The sequence below is a fragment of the Antechinus flavipes genome, chromosome 2 (genome assembly GCF_016432865.1).
Source record: "Antechinus flavipes isolate AdamAnt ecotype Samford, QLD, Australia chromosome 2, AdamAnt_v2, whole genome shotgun sequence".
In the NCBI taxonomy this organism is placed as follows: domain Eukaryota; kingdom Metazoa; phylum Chordata; class Mammalia; order Dasyuromorphia; family Dasyuridae; genus Antechinus; species Antechinus flavipes.
This window is the reverse complement of record NC_067399.1, coordinates 9,618,292-9,627,739: the sequence shown is the minus strand read 5'-3', so window position 1 is coordinate 9,627,739 and position 9,448 is coordinate 9,618,292.

Sequence of the window (9,448 nt, the reverse complement as noted above, 5' to 3'; positions counted from 1 at the left end):
GACTTTGCTCATTCTCTTGACCATATGTCTCTGAAAGATTTTACAAATGACAGAATAACTAAAAACAATTTTACAATCAGCCCTCATATTTCTCTGATGGATAAATATATATTTGCTAACTATGGTGATTTTAGGTTCCTTATTATACCAATTAATTCATGGCCTTTAAAATTCCATATAATTTTTTTTAACCATCAGTGATTATTTTTACCATGTCCATTCTTCAAACCATTTCCCATTTTTCAGCATTAAAAATTTCTTTAAAGCTGAGTTAGAGTTATTTCAATTGCATGCCACCCCCCTTCATTACTATGAATTCTCCTAAAATTGTAGTAATTCTTAATTTTGCCCTAATAAGTCAGTGGTTAATGGTCTTACTGTACTCACTTGACTCAAGAGTGACTCCTGGACTAAATTTAGTTTCCTTCTGTTAAAATATAATCAATTTAATTTCTTAAGATGTTATTCTGTGATTGTCAAATTTGGTATGTTTTTTCTCCTCACAGAACATATATGTAAACAGGTAAAAAAATAGAAACAGCTGTAAAGCTTTTGTACATGCTACAAGCCTTTTCACCTTCTCATTCTACATTTACAAATAATATTTTTCCAGTCTATTATTTTCTATCTTCATTTGTTTCCTCTGTTAAAATCACCAAGTATTAGAGTATTAAGTATATTGATTTAATTTGTACAGTCGTATTAATACTTCATGATATTTTTTTACAAGTTCATCATCTTGCAAAAGACAATGTCTACAATGAAATAAATTTTAGGTTGATCCTTTTATTCCCAAGTAAGTAGGGATACTGAGGTATCAAATGACTATGTGTTTCATAAAACAGCATTTCCTGTTGCCTTTGGAATCAAAGTAGAACCAGTTGTGCCAGGCATTTCTTGGCCTCTACAAGGAGAAACTACAAGCAGTTCTTCCAATTAACTGCAAATTCTTCTAATGTCCTTGGTTTTTTGGATTTTTTTTTTGGGGGGGGAGAAATGTTACATTTTTGTTGTTTTATAGTGAAAATGTTAAAATGAGTATGAATGTATTCCTCTCTCCCATCGTCCACTCACTACTCATCGGAGAAAGATCTCACATTCAGAATGCCAGCAGCTAAATTCATGTTTATTAATCATCCTCAAGCTGTGGATCTCTTGCCTCAAGCCCCACCCTCATCCCTTCTCTCCCCTGGGTGCTTAAAGCTCATATGACATCCTGCCATGCTTTCAAAATATTAAAAAGGCTTAATATCAGCTGACAGTAAAAACCAACCAAATAGTAATGCTGTGGCTCATCTCTGCCTGGTTCTATATTCTCAGCATGAGTCTTGAACTTTTAAACTCTTTTGAAACAGAAACTGATTATTAAACTTGGCTTTTTCCAGTCCAGAGATTTTATCTGCATATTCTCAGTCATGTCTGACAAATTATATATGTCTTCTAAAACACTAATAAGTCCCCACTACTCCCCGCTGGGCCAGCCCTTCTGGCCCACTGAATCACTCCGTGGCCCCCTGGATCTCTGCCTCCAGAAACCTTGTCTCCACGTGGACCAGTCCAGGCTTCCTGACCATGTCCCTTCACTCTGGCCTTCCTTCTTCACTCTGGGATTCTGGAGCATCTCACAGCACCCTGTACCTCCTTCTTGCAGCCTTCTCTTCTGGTTGGAGAGTCCTCACTTTGTACCCCCTCCCTTCATGAGATATCCTGGCCATTCTCCCACCATTCGAGGCACTGCTCATTCTCTGGACTTCTCCATTACCTTAACACTGCCTTTTTTCTGCCTGTATCTTCCGTTCCTGACACATAGGAAAACCTTCTCTCTGCCCCTTTCCATTATATTGATACATTTTATTTATACATTACATACATTTACCAACTATTTCCACTTCATAGAGCCCTTATAATAAACTAAACAATTAAAAAACCCCAAAATGAAAATGATCCCATCAGAAAATGCATACATTTCACATTTGTAATAGCCCCCACCCCTCTATTTTATTTGTTTTTTTTAAATTAGAGCTTTTTATTTTCAAAATATTTTCACAGATAATTTTCAACATACATCCTTACAAAACCTTGTATTTTAACTTTTTCCTTCCCTTCCTCCCACCTTCTCCCCCAGTATGCAAGTGATGCAATATATGTTAAACATGTGCAGTTCCTCTATACACATTTCTACAAATATCATGCTGCACAAGAAAAATCAGATAAAAAACCCTATTTTTTCTCCTGCTCACCCTCCACCTTATTTTTTTTAAACAATAAAAATTCATATAACAAACATTCATAATCAAGGAAATTAAATCTCTTTAATGGCAAAACATACAAATGTATGTATGTAAGTATTTGGGTAGCTAGAGAAGCAGATAGATTTCATTCTGTACCCTAAAAAATAAATAAAACTTAAATACTCTATATATCTATTTATATTTCCTGATGGTCATCTTTACATTTAGGAGCCAATCTCTGGTCTTGTCGGCTCTTTCTGGAGAGCCTAACAGACCATGACAATCAAATGGAGAAGAAACACTTTTATGAAACACTTGTATGTAACCAATACTGTGCTTGGCTCTGGAAATATAAAGACAAAAAAAAATCAGTCCCAATCTTCACAAAGCATATATTTTTTAAAGTTGGGAAACAATTGGTGTATAAATAAGTATTTAAAGATTTTCATAGGTAACTTGATAAAGGGATGGGTTCAATAACTATTGAGGGTGGGATCGAGAAAACCTTAACACATTTTAGCAGGAATTTAAAAGAAATAATAGGTTCTAAAGGGAGGAGAGGAGATGGCAGGCATTTCAGGCTTGGAGGACTGTCCATGCAAAGGCATTGAGATGAGAGATGGAAAGTTGGATATGAAGAACAGTGAGAAGAAGAGTGTGGCTGCACCTTAGAGAATAGAGTGCGCTCCAGAACTGGGCCCATGATTTCTGATACACCCCTGTCTCAGACATCTCAGACATGCATCTCATAAAGTTCCCCAAACCAATCTTCTTCCAGCCATTTTTCTTGTCTTACCTGATCTTCTGAACAATGACCTGTGCATAAAACCTGGTACATGCAGGTAGGAATAGAATTCTACTTTTCTGAGAACAGAACTATGCAACATCAACCAATTATTAAGCATCTATTTAGCACCTACTCTGTGCTAATCACTATGTTAAGGACTGCAATACACAGAAAAGCTAAAGTCAATCTCTGCCCTTAGGGGGCTCTCAAAGTGCTGTGGTCTTTTACGATCATTAGCATTAATTAGGGTTGATCCCAGTCAAGAAACTGGACAGCAAGAGTTCAGGATCTGTTACTAAAAATGGTTTAAACTGATTACAAATGATCAAAACCCAAAACATGTTTAGATCATTCAGTTGGCATTTTTTGAGTACCAGATGATAATTCAGTTGATATTTATCAAGTACTACACTGCTATTTGGATTTTCTCCCAAAGTCCATCTATCCAATTTTCAATGAGTCATAAACTCATAAATCTAAGTCAGAAAAAATAACAGAAGTCCCCTACTTCAACTTGGAGTCCCAACGAGAAGTGATTTACTAACTGATACATGAAATGTGTATTTGTAGGACCGATTTTTGAATTATTTCTATCCCTATGACCAAATTTTCTCTATTCTTAAAGCTCAGTTTAATATTTAAACTGGAAAGTTTCATACATGTCTTATTGGAAGTGATTTTTTTCCCTCTACCCTTTTAGCTAATAACAGCTCAGTGTAGAGATCTACATGTTTTAAGGTGGCAAATACTGAATAACATTTTTAAAAATGGAAACAGTTCTGTTTTAATGAATAAAAAGTAGTAAGTTACCAATAGAGGAATGATTTCTAAATTATCTGTCCATATATGTTCGTAATAGCAACTTGGTAGAACAAAGTTCAAATGTCAAATGAAAAGAAAAATTAAAGTTGAGAAAAAGATAATACATGAAATAAAGTCTAACCAAACTTATTAAAAAAGGAAAGCTATTGGTCCTTAAAAATGAGAAATAGAAAATGTTACTGACAGAAACTGTCACCACATTGAATAAAAGTTTAATGGAGATAAAACAGTCATCACAATGAGGCAGCCAAAAAAGCACAGGAACTACCTAATCTAGCAAACTGAATCCACCTGCCAAACAGAAAGATTGGCAACCAAGACCAAGAATAGCTGAATATATAAATTCGATGGTGGGACCCACATCTAAACATAATATTCTATCTGTAGCTGATTAGAGAAGAGTATGGACAAATCTTTGCATCCTTATTTTTACATCTCTTTGAATGCATCCCATTAGTTTTTTAGCTGTCCCATAATACTATAGAGACATAGTGAGTTTATAATTCACTATTCAATCTTGAGCTTTCAACCAAACTGGTATCTATCACGGTTTCCTCCATATCATATTTGCGGCATTGATTTCTTAAACCCAAGTATGTAACTTTACATTTAGCTTTCAATGTAATTTTTTTTTTTTAAGGCAAGAATGTTATCATTTCTGAAAGTGTATCTCTAATGACAAGCACAGTGCCTGACATATAGGAGTTCAACAACTTCTGATCAATGTCTCCCTTTGCTATCATCTTATTAAATTCTGCCTAATGTTTGAGCCTTTCGAGATCACTTTGCATTTTCTATATTACCTATCCCTCTCAGTTTTGTATAACTTCGGATTGGATGAATATGTTTTCAGAGATTTTAATCTAAACCGTTGAGAAAAATTTTTAAAGATTATGAGATCAAATATAGAACACTGGATGTTTACCTAGAGATCTTTGGCCAAATTGACCTAAAACCATTATTTGAGCCTAACGATTCCATTAGCTCAGAATATGATTTTCTAGCAAACGTCTCTCTCTATTTTTCTACAGGAATATCATAAGATATTCCAGCAAATGGATACCCACACCCTGTCCTATCTCCACCATCCATGATGGACATGGTCTAGAATTTGAGGATTATAAGAAACATCAGTGGCCCTTCTAATCTGGCTTGACATATCTGACAAGTGATAATCCTACCTCTGTTGGAAGATATCTCGACACCTTCCAATTAAGCCTTTTCTTCTTTTGGACAGCTCTAACATAAAAGATTTCTCCTAAATGTATTTCTTTGCTATGCCTTTCTATTGCTTCAGGGCATCCCACCTAGAGCCAAACTGAATAAATCTAATCCTCCTTCTGTTTGTTAGCCCTTCAAATATTTGAAGACATGTGTGTGTGTGTGTGTGTGTGTGTGTGTGTGTGTGTGTGTTCCAAATCTTCGCACCTCCCAATATGACAGAGACACAAGGTTCCTCACCATGCTGGTCATTTCCTTCTGAATGCTTTCCAGTTTCTCAGTATTCCTAAGTGGTAGAACCCAAGACTGAATACAACATTTCAGATGAGGTCTGGCCACAGCAGAGGACAATTAACTGTGTTTTGCTAAAATCTAGGAAAAATATACAAACAACATTCTTCTGATCCACCACTTTAGAAACTCTGTCCAAAAAGGAAATTGGGTTACTCTGGCATGGCCTGTGCTTGATGAAGAAATTGCTCATTCTTCAGGGGCATCACTTTCTTTTCTAGATAGAGGCTAAATGTCTCTTCAATAATCCAGCCTTTGGCTTTGCCAGCAATGACTCAGGTTAATAAGTCTGTAGTTTGAGGTTACGTGTCTTTGGAAAATTTGGATCACGTTTCTATTTCTAACCCTATGGTGCCTCTTCCTTCAGTCCTCCACGGTCTTTCAGATATTACTGATGATGCTTCAGAAATCGCATCACATTCAGCATCCCACACGATGCCTACCACGTGGTTTTGTGGTTGTTCAGTCATTTCAGTTATGGCCAAGTCTTTGTCTTTTTCCAGCTTATTTTCCAGAAGAGGAAACTGAGGCAGACAGGGTTAAGTGATTTAAGTCACTTGGGGAGTGTCTGATAATGGATTTAAACTCAGGTCTTCTGACTCCAGGCTTGGCACTCTATCCACTGTGCATAGGAGGGGCTGAATTGACTTGACATCCACACATTCTTTTAGTATTTACATGACGAATAAATGACAAGGATCAAGATTTAAATGGAGATGTCCAGGATGGAATAGAGTCCATGTTGGGGAAAGCATGAAGGGACAGTAGTTTAGTTTATTAAAAAAAAAAAAATCTTGTCTGTTTGTTTGAAAACATTTGGGGAAAGGGCCGGAAATCCAGGTCCTCTGAAAGTTGGCTGATGGAGCCATGGATGCTTAGCCTGAAGGAATGAGGACTCATGGAGGAAAAGTCGGCTTTCTTCAAATATTCGAAGAGCTTTCATGTGAAAAAGAAGTGAGGTTCTAGAGTAGAGACAGGACACATGGTTATAAAAGGGAAAAAGGGCAAATTTAGTCTTGATATTTCAATTGTTAAAATTTTCCCAAAGAGTGATGGGCTATCTTGAGAGGTCACGGGTCTCTCTTCTTTAGAAATGTCAAGCAGAAAGGCTAAATGACCACCTGTTGGGTGCATTCTAGTGGGGAACAGTTTGGACTAGATGGACCGAGGCTGATTCCATGATTCGGTGATTCTGACCCAGCTGCAGCTTCCTGCCTTTGTGATCTTGGATCCTCTGGGCTCATTTTCTGCCTCTGACTGAAAATGACTGAAAATCCTGACTTTCCCTCCTAGGCTATGCTGCCCATTTCATGTCCTCAATAACCACGTGAGGAGCTCCTTCGGGGCCTGTCTCACATTTTTCAGAAGGGCAAGTCATCATGGGAATCGGGATTGGAAATTGCAGCTCACATTAAATAGGATACTTTTCTATTAGGTGGTGAGAAGGGCTCGGTTCTGGCGAGAGGCCCTCATGTGGTCACAAACCAAGGGGCCAAGTGCCCGCCTCCTTTGCTGCTAAGGAAACGGGCACCAGAAAGCGGGCAGTGTCTGTCAGCCCACCACAAACGCGGCTCCCGGTGATGCTGCGGGGTTACCTGGGGTCTCCGATAACGGAGCATCCCCGTCGGAGGTATTGTTATAAATGGGAGTGCCGTGAGACAAATGACCACAGGACTCCCTGGGAATGCAGAGAGTGCCCCCGGCGAACAGACCTCAGAGAAGTCAGTGTTTCCCTCATTAATGATGGAGCCGGGCAGGGAGCATCAAACAAGCTACATATCATTTCCTCCTCAATATGAATCATATATGATAAAAGCCAAGGAGGTTTTCCTGTGGTAGCTCTGCATTACTCACTCCTATCTTTATTTAGGATTTGGCCATTAAGAATGTAGAGCTGGCGCGCTTGAAAACAAAAACGACCAGAGCGAAGAGAGAGATGAATCATGGCGGTAAACAACGGGTCAGAAGCGTCGCTCTGGGCTCTGATGTCAGTGCCCTACTTAGGCTGGGGTGAGGGGCGTGCAGTATTGGGAACCAGGCTGGAGTCAGAGGGCCTGGGCCGGGGCCAAACTTCCACAGCTTTGGAGCCTTGCTGAAGCAAGTCTTAGCCCTTCTCTAACTCATGAGTTTGCCATTTGAAAAATGACAAAGTTGGGCTAGACATCCCCTGACGCTGGTTAGGGGACAGTGCTGAAAGTATTGTCCTGCTTGCTCTGATCTAGTGATGACTGAAGTCCCTCCCAGCTCTAACATCTTGTTCTAGGTTCTAAAGCCTCTAGAAATCAATCTGACATTCTCTGTTCTATGTTCTAAAGCATGTCAGATCAGATATTCTCTGTTCTAAAGTCTCTCTCAGCTCTGACAATGTTCATTTGTCATTGTCATTGTTCAATATTGACATTTCCTGTTCTAAGGACCCACCCAGCTCTAACATTCTCTGTTCTATGTTCTAGGGCTCCTTCTAGTTCTGACATTCTCTGTTCTATGTTCTAAAGCATGTCAGATCAGACATTCTCGTTCTAAGGTCTCTCTCGGCTCTGACAATGTTCATTTGTCATTGTCATTGTTCAATATTGACATTTCCTGTTCTAAGGACCCACCCAGCTCTCACATTCTCTGTTCTATGTTCTAGGGCTCCTTCTAGCGCTGACATTTCCTATTCTAAAGGCATTCTGACATTCCCAGCTCTAAGGGCCTTCCCAGTTCTATCATTCCCTGTTCTAAGGATATTCCCAGTTCTGATATTCCCTATTCTAAGGGCCTTCCCAGTTTTATCATTCCTTGTTCTAAGGACATTCTCAGTTCTGACATTCCTAGTTCTAAGGGCATTCTCAGTTCTGACATTCCTAGTTCTAAGGGCATTCCCATTTCTGATATTCCCAGTTCTAAGGGCATTCCCAGCTCTGGCATTCCCATTTTATGTTCTAAAACCTTTCTCAGTTTCCAGTTTTCTCTGTTGTATGATCTCTCCCAGACCTGATATTCTATGCTATGGTTCTAGAATTCCTACCCTGGAGAGAAGCCTGGATTAGAATAAACCCAAATCTTTCCCATCTCTTCCAAAATTCTCTGATTCCACATGAAACAAATTAGCCCAACTCCCTCACCTTCTAAGCATCATGATAATGATTGTGGCAATTTTTATCATGAATATTCATGCAACTATTGGAACTGATGGTACCTGAATAAAGCTCATGCTGCTTTTCCCTGAAGTGAGTCTTAATGCACCATTTCCAAGCCTTTTCCAAGCCACTATTCATCAGATGACCAAAAAGTCTCCCAAAGGTAGTGAATACAGAACCGAATCTCCATTTTATGTATGAGAAAATGGAGCCTGGGAGTGGCAGCAGCAAAGCTCTATTCCATATATTTTAGCAGAAGACAGAGCCGTGTCCTTTTTTTCTTTCTACTGATTATAACCACAAATCATGGCGACTGGGATGTGTTGGTTGATTGGTATTGGTACAGAAATTACATTTTGGATTAAAAACTTTCAATGATACCATCAAAAATACTTCATTTTTTTTAAGTTCTCTGCAGTGGAGCTCCCATTTCTCTTTCCTGCCCCAGCTCTAGGCTACCCAGAAGCTGCTACCCCTGAGGATACCCTCCCCCAGCCTTCATTTCCTCCCTCCCTCCCTCCCTCCCTCCCTCCCCTACTTCAGCCACTCAAACATCTGGGCTGTTTTGACAGCTCACAGGGTTGAGAAAGATAGAAATCATCAGCTCTGCTCCTCCCAGGTCTCTCTCTGTGTCAGCTTCCTGATCTCCCATCCTGTGAGCCAGCCTACTGATATCATCCACGGACCCCTGGGCCTGGTTACCCACACTGCTTCCCCACCCTTAGGACTTCCATTGTCCTTCAGCCTCCCCACAGCGGAACCTTCTGCTTTGTGTCTGTCCTCCCCGACTAGAGGAGAGCCTTTTGAGGGTCAGGGGGCTGAATAAGGTTTGATGAATGGAACTGACTATTGACCGATTCCCACTGACCAGCTCTACCCATTCTGGGGATGACCCGGGCTGAGAGCAATAGGAAGGTCCTTGTGTTCATAATGGCTACAGTCTAGTAGAGGATAAAGCAAAAACACAGACCATT